The 12,986-nt window shown below is 47.2% G+C and overlaps 1 protein-coding gene across 4 annotated transcripts in view; it reads right to left on the bottom strand.

The window, feature by feature from the left end:
- Positions 1–12,986, bottom strand: part of PLEKHB2 (pleckstrin homology domain containing B2) — a 754,336-nt gene that overhangs the window by 78,503 nt on the left and 662,847 nt on the right. The window lies entirely within an intron of this gene.

Genomic DNA, 12,986 nt, shown 5'->3' with positions numbered 1-12,986 from the left:
CCTGATCCATCCACCATGAGCGGAGAAATTGCCACTGTCCCGTTTGGGAATCAACACTGTAACTTTGTCGCTGAAAGCTGCAAATCTGCGAGATTGCTGCATTTGAACCTGCAACTGAAGTGGACTCGACTGCTGAAGTTTGGTCCGGAGTGCGCCGGGGGTCGGTGATTATTGCAACCCTTACCAGTGGCCCCTAGCGCATCCATCCATTTTTACGCACAAGTGGCCCCTGAGGGCCCCTCTCCTTTCCACTGCTAGTGCGAACGAGCGAACTATTCCCAACTCTTGGAACCTGCTCTGCCTGCAAGGGGAGACCCTCCTCAAATAGTGGGAACCTATTGTGCATCACCTCACCTGCCTCCCTGTGCTGCTACAGCCCCTACAAAAGACCCTGTTTCGCCCATCTGCACTACAGCGTGTGCCAGCTTCACAAGTACATTTGAGCACTAGGCTCCTCTCATCTTAGGGATTGGGCTGCCTTTCAGTTAGGATTGTGTTTGATGCAGAAGGGCCTAAAGACTATTTGCACTACCTGCTTCCTTCCCTTTTTAGGTTGTGGACCCATTTCGCGCATTAACCCTTTAGACCCCATTGGTCTTGTATATATGTATATTGATAGGATTGTGTTGGCTTAGAAATGTTACTGTGATTTTATTTGTGTGTTGAAATTCAAAGGCCTTGAAATAAATGTATTTGTATTTTTAATATATATACACCTGACTGTGAGTGATTTCTAAGTGTCCTTTACTCTGTATGCTCATTGAGGGCTTTCAGTCACCCTCACCCCTCCTGAGACCTAGTCTTGACCGCCGCCAATTCTACCATGATTGGTCTGGCTTGTCCAGAAGGTTACCCTGTTCTTAGAAACTAGGCTGGCCTTCTGAACCTCTGGCCACCAGGTCAGAGTTCAGAAATCCATCTTAACATATGTCCAGAGACACATCCCTAGGCTGAGCTGGCGTGATCGAAACACTGTGCCCCATGCCGTCATTGCCGTCGTCCTCTTCCACGTCCTCGTGGACCGTGTGCAAAGACTCCAGGTCCTCCTCATCCGTGGATGAAACTTCATGGTTAAGGCGACGGCCTGGGACTGACCCGGTGCCTCCTTCCCCCCTCACCCCCCTTTCCACCCTGTGGGGCTGTAACCAGGAACTAAGATGGTATCCCCTTTTCCGGTGTGCCAGCAGATTTTTTTGTCAAAGTCACTGTGGCGGTTTCACGCCTCTGGGGCAGGAATACCTTCACATGGTCAGCCCCCTTAGCCACCGTGAGAGCAGCTGCCACCAACTCATCGACAAAGTCTTATCCTATGCCAATTGGGCCTTCTTCTCCTCTGTCCGCAGCTTCTCTGGCTTCTCCCGCAGTTTAGCCAGGTCGGCTATTTCCTTTTAGAGGAGGAGCTCGATTGCCAGCTGGCAATAGATGCAGAGGGTAATGTCAATTACGCCCTGTCAACCTTGCGACCCGCTTCTGCAGTGAACCCGGTGGAGCAGGACTTGCGGTTCTTGGCCTTGTCTTGGGCCCCCACGGATAAGGTGCCCTCAAAGGACTTTGAAGACCACTCCTGGGACCGACTGGTCCTGGGTGAGGCACGACTCCACAATCTCTACCCATTGAATAATCAAAGCCTTCTTCCCGCCACAAGACTTCCGGACCATAGTGAAGACCTTTGTGGTCTCACAAATCGATGGGGGAAATGCTCTCCTGAAAGGCCTCCTAGCTGCTCACTTGGCTCCCCTTAAAGCAGTCCACCACCTGCAGCACATCTTATTACAGGAGCACGGAAATGTGACCAAATGACCCCCATCCTTTAAGAACTACATTGGCTTCCACTCCATGCCAGGATATTGTTGAAGACTTCATGTATCATCTACACAGCAGTCACGAGTAGCTCGTCAGCGTACCTGCCGGCTAAGCTCCAAATATCTGGTGGCACACGTTCCTCACATAGCAAATAGACCAACCAGCTTGAATCACAACTCGTGCACAAAGAAAGGACCCACAAACAATCCCTCTCTTGTCATGCACCCACCCTCTGAAACTCAATGCCGTTGTCAGCTCGGCATGCCCCCACAATTCTCCAATTTCGCAAATCTTTCAAAACATGGCTCTTTCAACAACACCTGACCAAGGACAAATACCAATGGATGCACATATCGATGTACAGACCTCACAGTACTGCACTACTCTTAAAAGATGGCAGCCCAAATGCTGGCTGCCTACACTCTGTATAGCGCTCTGCTGCTCTCGAGCTAGGTCTGAGCTTTAAACAATGAAAAAATATATACCTGCATTCTACATTTCTTGTGTGGATGCATATCAACATTCATTGTGCCCGGATGTCTTATTTGTACCCTGTGCTCACTGTCCTTTATAAATAAGTGCATCTTATCCATGGTGGCGTTAAAATCCTCAAGACCTCATACGTCATATGAGAGGCCTGCCTACTGGAACTGAAATAAAACGGGGACAAGTATGTGGCTCCACCTCAAGCATTTTCTCCTCCTCCCAGTTGTCATCGGAAGCAGATCTCTTGGAGACCTTTTTTGCATGAAGAGATAGGGGATGACCCTCCCTCTGTGTATGTGCCCGCTCTGTCCATGTTTCGGTGGGGTGAATATACAAATCCTACGGGACCTCTTTTCCTACCCAATCCCTTCTATTTTGACTGAGCTCAGCAACCGGACTGGGCTGGACTTTTGCCTTAGGAGGTGATCCCAACCATGTGGCGCTCTCCTTGGAGCAGGTGCATTGGGCTTTCATCTGTGTTTGGGCTTGTGCATGCAGGAAATCTCTAAGACATTAGGGAATTTCTCTGAAGCGGGACTTGGCATTGTGCCTTTTGAAATAGAGGCCTCCCTGCAGCTCAACTTGCGGGTCTTCAAGATTGGTGTTGATCCCAATGATTGGTGTCTTGCTATCGAGAGTCTACATAGACATCGGTCTAGCCCTGTGACTTTCTCTGCCCACATAATAAGCAACCCAGCGGTTGGCTCAGCGCTCCTTAAGGGTCTTGGGCTTGAATGGAGTACACAACCAGTGTGTGCCCTTCCAAGGAAAATTGGAGTTACTCCCCAGACAGATTACAAGCTGGGTATTCTCCATGGGTGGCTTCAAGAATCTTGTTCTGGGACAGTCGCTTGTTCGATTTCTAGTGACTGTAGTTGGATGGCTTCGAAAGATGCAAAGGAAAACCGATCCATGAAAATAGTCTTCATACAAAACAATCTGAGGACGTAGACATCGACTCGTGAAGGAGGAGTGGTCCCTCCATACGTAGGATAGGCATAATGTGATAAAGAACGCTCCTGTTGACACCCCCTTTTTCAAATTTGAAAAAAAACAAGATGCAATTATCAGAGCCAACCACAACATGGCAGTTTATGCAAACCATGTGAATCTAAGCTGATTCACAAGCCTCCAACATATTATGCCATCATGCTAGAGCATGGCAAAGTTAAGATTAAGTTGAATGGTCTAACAAGTTTCAGAAAATAACATCTTAACTGTTGCACCCTTTCATAAAAAAATTCTTCAAATTTACTGCTTCAATTTTCAAGGTTTTTTTGCATGTACCTGCATCTTATCAGGATTTGGTGTATCGAAAATAAAATGTTGAAAAAGAGCAGGACAATTAAAGTTATTTAAGATTTATATTTTCGATAACATATGCACAGAATGAATGTGCATCTTTTATACAAACTGTTCACATACATGGAGGAGATGTACATGTACGAAATGTACACTACTATACCTATGAAAACTCTCAAAGTCAGGATTGACTTTCATGTGAGTTTTCATATGTATGAGAGATATAGAAGATGTACACTTCGGACAAGTATGAAATTTAAAACTCCTATATGCATTCCTACATGTATAACAACTCAAATAAAAGTTTACCTCACTTCATTGAGTTTTCATAAGCATACAAGACATTTGATATGTCTTTAACAAACACTCATACCTTCTATGCCATAAACTCACATGCCAGACACACCAAACTGGTATGCCTTACATCACACATGCACTTTTGAGCAACAAAGGCACTTACCATGCCACCCATGCAAACGTCATACACTCATCGGCCAAGCACTCTTATGCCATGCACTTGTAAGTCACATTTTTCACACCACGCACTTGTCCCACTTTCTTACACCAAGCAAGGTCATGCACTTTTATGTAACACACTTGTACGCCATGAACTCACACATTGTTGTACCAAGGGTCCTCCAAAACTGGTAATAAATATTACAGCTGAGCGAGCACAAATCAAACAGAACACTGGACCAGAACTGATTGATGAGAGCCGACAACTGGCCTACAGTGAACATCATTGTTATACACTTAATACAATGTTTATAATGTTAGAAACTGTTGCACTTCAAGCTTTGTGTTTTTGCAGTTCCCACAAACACTACTTGTTAAGATATGTCATTCCCTTATAGCTAAACATACATCAGTCCATTATGATTGGAGCAAACAGATCTGCCCTCACTTAGTTCATTTTCATCCCCATGTGGGGACACATTGCTTTCCCTCTCCTCCCGCAAACAGTTTGCAATTAGTAAAAACATTTTTGCCGACCTCTGGTTCTTTATTAGCCTACCATTGGTCAGCACCACAGCTGATGGAACAAACGACACCCTGAACTAGTGAGAAGGGAGACAATCACACAGTACCTGCAAGATCGCAACCTTTATAATCATTGCAGTGTACTCTGTGAGTGCTGGTTAATACCCAGGAACGTCAGAAATTACAGCATGATTGGTTCGTCAAGGCATGCAGCTCCAATCCACCCGTTCGTTCCCATGCCCTCTGGCTAAAGGGCAATGAAGACAGTTTTGTGAGTGAGAGAGTGAGAGAGAAAAAAATCGGGCCATCTTACCCAGCTCCAGTTAGTAACAGTGAGATTGGTTTGCCGGCCTTCATCACATCGCCCAATGCTGTCTCAGCGGCTGTAGTCTGCTGTAGACGAACAGTTTGGGTTCAGCTTCACCCCTTCCTTGGTTGCAGTGCACAGGCCATGTGCACGATGCAGGCCTTCAGGATGAAGCCCAACCTGGAGCCCTCCGTAGTGTATGTTTACCTGTGGTTTCCCCTCCCTCATGCTGGTACCCATGAGTGTCCTCATGTCATTGTTATAAACAAGGTATCCTTCTCCAGGTTGAATGCATATAGAGAGAGAGAGAGATAACTACAGCTACCAGAGTTCCCTCGTTTTCTCCCCCTTAGGAGGTGTCTCTGCCCACCCCATTTTATTTCCTCAGTTGGCAGGTGTACCCCCGATTGACGGAAAATCAGCACCTTCATTGTATTGTGATGAACCAGGAATAAGACGCGGACACAGAGGAGTCATGTTGATTGCTATAGACTTTTATTCAATTTATAAAACAGTTGGAAAATACCTTGCTGTCCCTGCTCTAAGAGGTATTTCCCCACCAAAACCAAGGGTAGGTCTTATGTCAAGATGTCCAAAGCCAAACGTCCTGTGTCTGAAGTTCTATTCTGGCGCTCACATTCCAAAAGTAACTTTAATGTGTCTTTGGCTTGAAAAGTGCACAAATGTTCAAGCTCAACAATACGTACAACTCTAACAAAAAGGGTTCCACTTAGATGGTGTTAACAGTTCCTGGGAATGTCACCGTGCCCCAGGTTTATTTCCAGCAAAACAAATGTTCCAAAAATATAACCAAGTTCTTTGTAACTCAAGAAGACAACTTCCTCTTCCTGATATTTGCAATTCACTTCTCAGACTTGGCTATGCTTTTTATATTCTCCTGCTAGGACTTTTTTGTACACATTTCACTCAATTCACAATCCCAAGGGCACAGGTCTTCCTTAGGATTTGTTTCACACAATTGGCTTTATCTGGTATACTCTCCTGCCAGGACTTTGTGTAACAAAGATTCACAAGTCTCTTAATTTCAAGTGTGGTTCTTGGACTCACATTAAACTGGGCCTCAGCCTTTGCCATGCTTTTAATATCCAATTAGTCAGCAACCGTTTCTGTATCATGTTTACAGGGCTCGTCGCCCTCTCCCACGGTGGACAGCACTTGCCCTGAAGCACCCCAGCATCCCACCTTCCCCAGCCGAGCTCACCAGTTATGTCTGGCAGCTTCAGCGTCCTTCGTGAGCTTCGGTGGTTGTTGCAACACTCTGGTAGGTCGGGAGAACATCCCATCCTTTCTTAGCTCTTCGCCTGGCTTTGGCGTTCTGGAGGCAGCGTTCTGCTGTCATTGCCTGTGTAACACAAGGACTTCAGTTTGGAGTGTGTGGATGACAAGAGAGAAGGAACCCAGGGAACATTGAACTGGAATCACTGTGCAGTGAGAAAAAATTGGGGTACCAGAATAGAACATATCTGGACTCTGCCACATGAGGCGAGAACAGGGATTTTTCCTCTTTGGATTTATTGACTAAAGACGCAAGACACCCCCATACCTGAATCTTTGATCAGTATAGGCGCAGAGTTATCTAGCACCACTGCAGGATTCAGTCCATCGTTGACACGCGTCTCCATTATTTCACGTGGAGATTGAGGTTTGATGACATCCTCCACCTTTTTACATTTCGGAGTGGTTGTGTCAGGATCGCCTTCTTGGGTTGCCCTCGTAGTGTAGACGAAGAATTCTACCCTACAATGTAACCCTGTGTCTGGATATAAAATAAACCAGCACCAGGGATCTATTGTTTGGAAGAATGGATCCAAATGGCGCGTGGCAGCAGATTCCCTCGTGTCTGACAGTTTACCAGTTGATTCCCCCGTGTCTGACAGTATACCAGCTGACTACAGAACAGCCTTTTTATGCCGATGTCACAAGGAACAGAAATAGCTGTTACAAAATATGAGAGAAAACAATCCTTAATACTTATACCAGGGACACCAAGAACAGAACATGAAAGTAGGACAGACACTCTTACCACGGGGTTGTTGATAGGAATTCCACGGGCATCCAATGCTCCAGTAAGACCGCCAAGGTACAGGGATGTAGGACTATTCCCGCCGGCACGCGTACGCCTAAGGGTCGGCAGTACAATTCCCGACGAAACGAGGACGCTCCTACCTCCGCCCCTAATGGTACCAAGGCAGTCTCTAGTCCGTACCGGGGGATGGAGAGGAGTAGAGTACCGGCAGTCTAGAAATAAGGAGCACTGGTCAGGTGGATCCAAAACGGGAGATAATGTCCAGGTTGATCAAGTCGAGAGACAGAGGCAATCCGTAAGGCAATCCAGGTCGATAGTAGACAAAAGTTCCGAAGGCAAAATCATGAGACAGAGGCAATCCTGGGCGAGGTCCGGTCCGGTAACAATTAGCAGAGAGGCAGAACGGGGTTTTCCGCAGGTGGGCTAGACAGAAGACAGGAGCGAGTAAGCAGAAAGCGTGGGGAAAATGTCCCGACAAGAGGTAACAGGGCTAGACAGGAAAACAAAGATACAAGAGCAGGAAGACAAGAATTTTCGCAAACACGTAGCATACTCCAGGATTCAAAATCAGAAGCAACAAGTTTACTGCAGGCTAGTGTTTTATAAAATCGTGATCACATGACCTGTATGTGCGGCCGTCGTGGTGTGGGTCGACGTTGCTGCCCTAATCTCCATGGTAACCGTCAACGCAAAAATCCTGAAGGACGAGATTGTAACCGGTTCTTGTGGCCGTGGATTAAACCTTTAATGCGAGGTAACCGAATGGATAGCGACCGCTGAAGCAATGTATCCTGATCCCGTTTACTGTGAGACTGCGGGGGCAGAGCTCGCCTATGACCCCTGCGGCTCCCGGGCCGATTCCTGACAGGTTGCAACAGAACCATCCGTCTCCTGAAGAAGGTCGCTTATATTGAATTAGGGGCCTATTGTGACGACCGAAACATATGTTGAGTTATAGCAAATAAGCAGTATGCTATTTGTTTTTGTATTAACACTTACTGTAATCACCAAGAGGTGTTGAAATGTATGTTAATATATTGGTTCTAGGTGGTTTTAGTACCACAAGTGTGGAAAATTGACATGTATAGTGAGAGTGTGAATGAATGATGGAATGAATGGTGGTCTTTAAATGTGGATGTTGAGAACAATAAATATTTGTGTAAATTGCTTACAAATAAATATATATTTTTTTGACAAGACTTGGTATTGTTTAAATGTGTACAGATGTTCTGATCTCATTTCGCTCAGGTTCATTTTTGTTGTTCCAATTGATAAGTAGTAATCATGGACAGCCAGCAATAAACACTGAAATGCCGGTTGTAGGTTTAAAACAACCTTTATTTTTCTTTTTGCAGCATTTAAAAAATCCATTTAATTCTCCCAGTGAGAGTTTTCTTGCCAGATGGCAGCCGGACGCATTTCGCCACTACTCAGTGGCTTGTTCACAGTCCTGTATGGGATACATTACTCACCGTAATCGTATTTCTGATGCTTGTATCTGCTTAGATTCACATGCTGTGCATAGGCCGACATCTAGTGGAAGCTGTTTGTTTTTCGAAACTCGAAAATGGGCGTCGACACAGGGCGTGCCAGTAATACTATCCCTAGTGTGACGTCCACTGTACCCAAGATCCCTCACACGTCTAGGATCCTCAGATTGTATTTTTTCTGACATGAGGTAGCATGAGGAGTAGCGTGAGTACAGATAATCCAAGCAGATAGACAGAAAGGTAAGACTACAAGCAATCATGCGCCTTCTCTCAGAGGGGAGGAAGGGTGGGTCGCATGTGAATCTAAGCAGATACAAGCATCAGAAATACGATTACGGTGAGTAATGTATCCCTTCTGAGGCTTGTGGAATCTGCTTAGATCACATGCTGTGCATAGATTAGCGAGCAGTACCTGAAGAAGGAGGTGGGATGTGAGAAGGGTCATGAGCAAATAAGTGTCTTAGTACCGCTTGTCCCACTTGTGTATCTGCCTTGGAATGGGTGTCAATGCAGTAATGCTGAGTAAAAGTGTGAATAGAGCTCCAAGTAGCTGCTTTGCAAATGGTGTCAAGGGGTACATTTGCAATGAAAGCCAGAGTGGCCCCAATGCCTCTAGTTCTTTCAGAGAGTGAGTAACACAGCTGGATACAGTTAATAATCCACTTCGAGATGGCACCTTTAGAGACGCGATCCCCCTCTCTGCCTGTAGCTACGGAGACAAACAGTTGATCTGTTTTTCTTAGCGGTCTGGTTTTATTTACATAGTAGAGGACCGCCCTACGCACATCTAGGGTGTGTAGTTTCACCTCAGCCGAGCTTTGCGGGTCCTGGAAGAAAGCCGGAAGCTCGATGGACTGGTTTACATGGAATTTTGATATAAATTTAGGTGAGAACCTAGGGTGTGTGCGTAAAACCAGTTTGTCTTTATGGACAGTAAAGAAGGGATCCTGCACTGACAGAGCCTGAATTTCACTGACCCTTCTTATAGAAGTAATAGCTACTAAGAAGGCCGTTTTATAAGTCAGGTGTTTGGGACTGCTTTTATGCATGGGTTCGAAAGGGGGGCCCATGAGCTTGGCTAGCACCACATTAAGGTCCCACCCTGGTGGTGGGTTTGAAATAGGAGGGTGAAGTCTCTTTACTCCTTCCATGAAGGTTTTAACTACTGGTACTTTCCACCACGAAACCTTGCTATGGGAAGTGGTATAAGCCGACAGGGCTGCCAGTTGTACTTTCAGTGAGTTAAAAACCAATCCTGCATCTGGCAGGTGGAGCATGTATGTAACAATAGTGGAAGGAGTGCAATCAACCGGCTTGATTTGTCTACTCTGGCACCAGATAACGAACCTCTTCCACTTGTCAAAGTAACAGTGCCTTGTGTTTGGTTTCCTAGATTCCTTTAGGATGTCCATACACCTCTGTGGCAAATTGAGATGTCCAAACTCTATGACCTCAGGAGCCATGCTGCCAGGTTCATTGAGTTGGGTTGCTGGTGCACTGTTTGACCTTGGTGCTGGGACAGTAGGTTGTACCAGGCTGGAAGTTTGATGGGCTCGCACACCGCCATCCTGCGTAGGTGTGGGAACCACGGTTGTCTTGCCCACATGGGAGCAACTAGGACGAGTGTCATCGACTCTCTGTTCATCTTGTTCACCACTTTCCTGATGAGAGGAGTTGGTGGAAAAGCGTACGCAAACATCCCTGACCAGTTCATCCACAGGGCGTTCCCCTCGGAGTCTGGTTGGGGGAACCTGGATGCAAATCCTGGGCATTGTTTGTTTTCGCTTGTGACGAATAAGTCTATAGTGGGGAAACCCCACTGAGAGAAGATATCTTCTACGACCTCTCTGTGTAGAACCCATTCGTGTTCCTCTGGGAGGGAGTCTCTGCTCAGAGCATCCGCTAGGGAATTGAGCTCCCCTGGAACATGTTGTGATGACAGGAAGATGTTCCGTCTGAGTGCCCATCTCCAGATTTTCTGGGCAAGCTTGGACAGATTTGGCGAGCGAGTCCCTCCTTGCTTGTTCAGGTAGAACATGGCTGTTGTGCTGTCCGTCCAGATTTGCACTGACAGGTTTAATAGGTGGGGCTCGAACGCCTGAAGCGCTCTGAATACTGCCAGAAGCTCTAGCAGGTTGATGTGGTTCTTGGCCACTGAGTGAGACCAGAGATCCTGAGCTGTGAGGTGGAGATGGTGAGCTCCCCACCCCGTCAGACATGCATCTGTAGTGACTACTGCCTGTACTTCGGGATCGTAAAGGGTTTCCCCTGTGCGAGATTCTCGCTTGTCCACCAGTGAAGGCTTTGTACCAGTGTTGGCGAAACGACCACTAGATCGTCCCACTGACCACTTGCCTGAGACCACTGTTTCGCCAACCATTCCTGCATGGGACACATGCGCAGGCACGCGTGGGGGACCAAGTAAATACATGACGCCATCATGCCCAGTAAACGCATTGCTTTGCGTACCGTTATTTGTTGACCGGACTGATAATACGGAATTTGCAGTAGTATATTCCGAATTCTTTCTTCTGAAAGAAAGGTCAACCCCTCTTGGGTATCTAGGATTGCTCCTAGGAATTGTTTTGAGGTGCTTGGCACCAGGCTTGACTTTTTCTCGTTGATTGAGAAGCCTAACTCGTGGAGGAGGTTGATAGTCCTTTGAATGTTTGTCCTGCAAATTCCTTGGGTTTCCCCCGTTATGAGCCAGTCGTCCAGGTATGGGTACACTTGGATTGCCTCCCTGCGTAGGTGTGCAGCCGCCACCGCCAGTATACCTTGGTGAATACCCTTGGTGCTGAAGCTATCCCGAAGGGCAGTACCTTGAATTGGTAGTGTCGACTGTCCACCTTGAAGCGCAAATACTTTCTGTGTGCTGGGAACATGGAAATATGAAAATAAGCATCTTTCATATCCAAGGTTGCCATGTAATCCCCTTTTCTTAGGAGGGGGATTACCTCTTGTAGCGTGGTCATACGAAATTTTTGGGGCTTGACATACTTGTTGGCAGGCCGTAAGTCCAATACTGGGCGCATTGTCAAATCTTTCTTTGGCACAAGGAAGTAAGTTGAATAAATACCCTTGTTTACCTTGTGTCCCGGGACGAGTTATATCGCGTCCTTTTCTAGAAGAATGGCGATCTCCTCGAGGAGAATCTTCTGATGTTCTAAAGAGTGTACTCTTTGTCGTGGAGGATGGTTCCGGGGACGCTGCAGTAGCTCTATACAATATCCTATGGATACTGTTCACAGCACCCATCTGTCTGATGTGATCCCTTCCCAAGCCTGGGTGAAGTTGGAAATGCGTCCCCCTACTGGGGTTGCATGAGAAGGGACCCTGAACTGAGCGTCACTGCTTTGGTGGAGGCGTGCCGCCTCCCTTGCTGGGGCTGCCTCTGCCTTTACCATGACCTCTCCTATTACCCCTGCCGTAACCCTGGGTAGACTGTTGGTTGTTGTTCCACTGTGTACCCTGCCCCTGGGAATAGTTAGATCCTCTCTGGGAATTTTGGCCACGTGGGCGACGAAAATTACTATTCCCTCTCTGGTTAGGGGGTTTATTGGTTAACTGGCCAAGGGACTTGAGTGTTTCATATTCGTCCTTGGCATTTTTCAGTGCGTCTTCGACCGCCTTACCAAACGACAGATCGGTTTCCACCGGTTTGTCCAACAATGACGCCTGGGTTTCTGCCTTAAACCCAGACTGCCGTAACCACGCATGTCTCTTGATAACAGTGCCTTCCGCTATCAATCTGCCTGCGTTGTCCGTGGCGTCGAAGGTTGCTTTCAAAATGCAACCAGACACGGCTCTACCCTCTGTGGAAATCCGAGCTAACTGGCCCTTTAAAGGTTCAGGAGCAGAGGCTATGAGTGCCGCGACTTCTTCCCACTGATGGCAGTTGTAGCTGGCCAACAGGGTGGTGGAGTTAGCAATCCTTGCTTGATAGGCGGACGTTGAGGCTACTTTCCTGCCAAAACCGTATAGTTTTTTGCTCTCCTTGTCGGGAGGAGCTTCGGACGATGACAAGGGTGTTACACCCCTCTTACGAGTGTTGGTGACAACTAGGGAGTCTGGCTTCAGATGTCCTCTTATATAGAGAGGGTCAGACTGGGCCGCCCTGAAAAGTTTTTCAACCCTGGGATTGACTGCCGTGGTGAGGTTCGGGTCCACCAGGGACGGATCTATCCTCCGCTGAATGGACTTAAGGATAGAGATGGTCTGGGCAACAGGCCTCCTTTCTCCCACTAACTCTTCTGCGAAGTCCCTTTCCTCCTGGACACCATGGGTGTCAATGTGGAAATGTTCTGCTGCGCGAGCGAGAACCTCATTTAGGAGGGGTTGGTTATCGACCGGGGAGTCGGTAACCGGGGCTTTGTTCTCTACCGGGGAATCTACTCTGTATGTTTCCGGGTCCTCCTCTTCTTCTTCCTGGTCCTCATCATCCCCATAGTAACCCGTCCAAGTTTGCTCTTCTACCATACCAAATTCTTGGTCCTCACCAAAGGAAGCCTCTCCTTGATACCGTGAGTATGGTCTTGCGTATGGTTGTACCTCGAAGGGTTCTGACCTC

This window comes from Ambystoma mexicanum, chromosome 10, assembly GCF_040938575.1.
Source record: "Ambystoma mexicanum isolate Mex_15411 chromosome 10, UKY_AmexF1_1, whole genome shotgun sequence".
Lineage (NCBI taxonomy): Eukaryota > Metazoa > Chordata > Amphibia > Caudata > Ambystomatidae > Ambystoma > Ambystoma mexicanum.
Note: the sequence above shows the minus strand (reverse complement) of the source record. Positions and strands in the feature narration are given on the sequence as shown.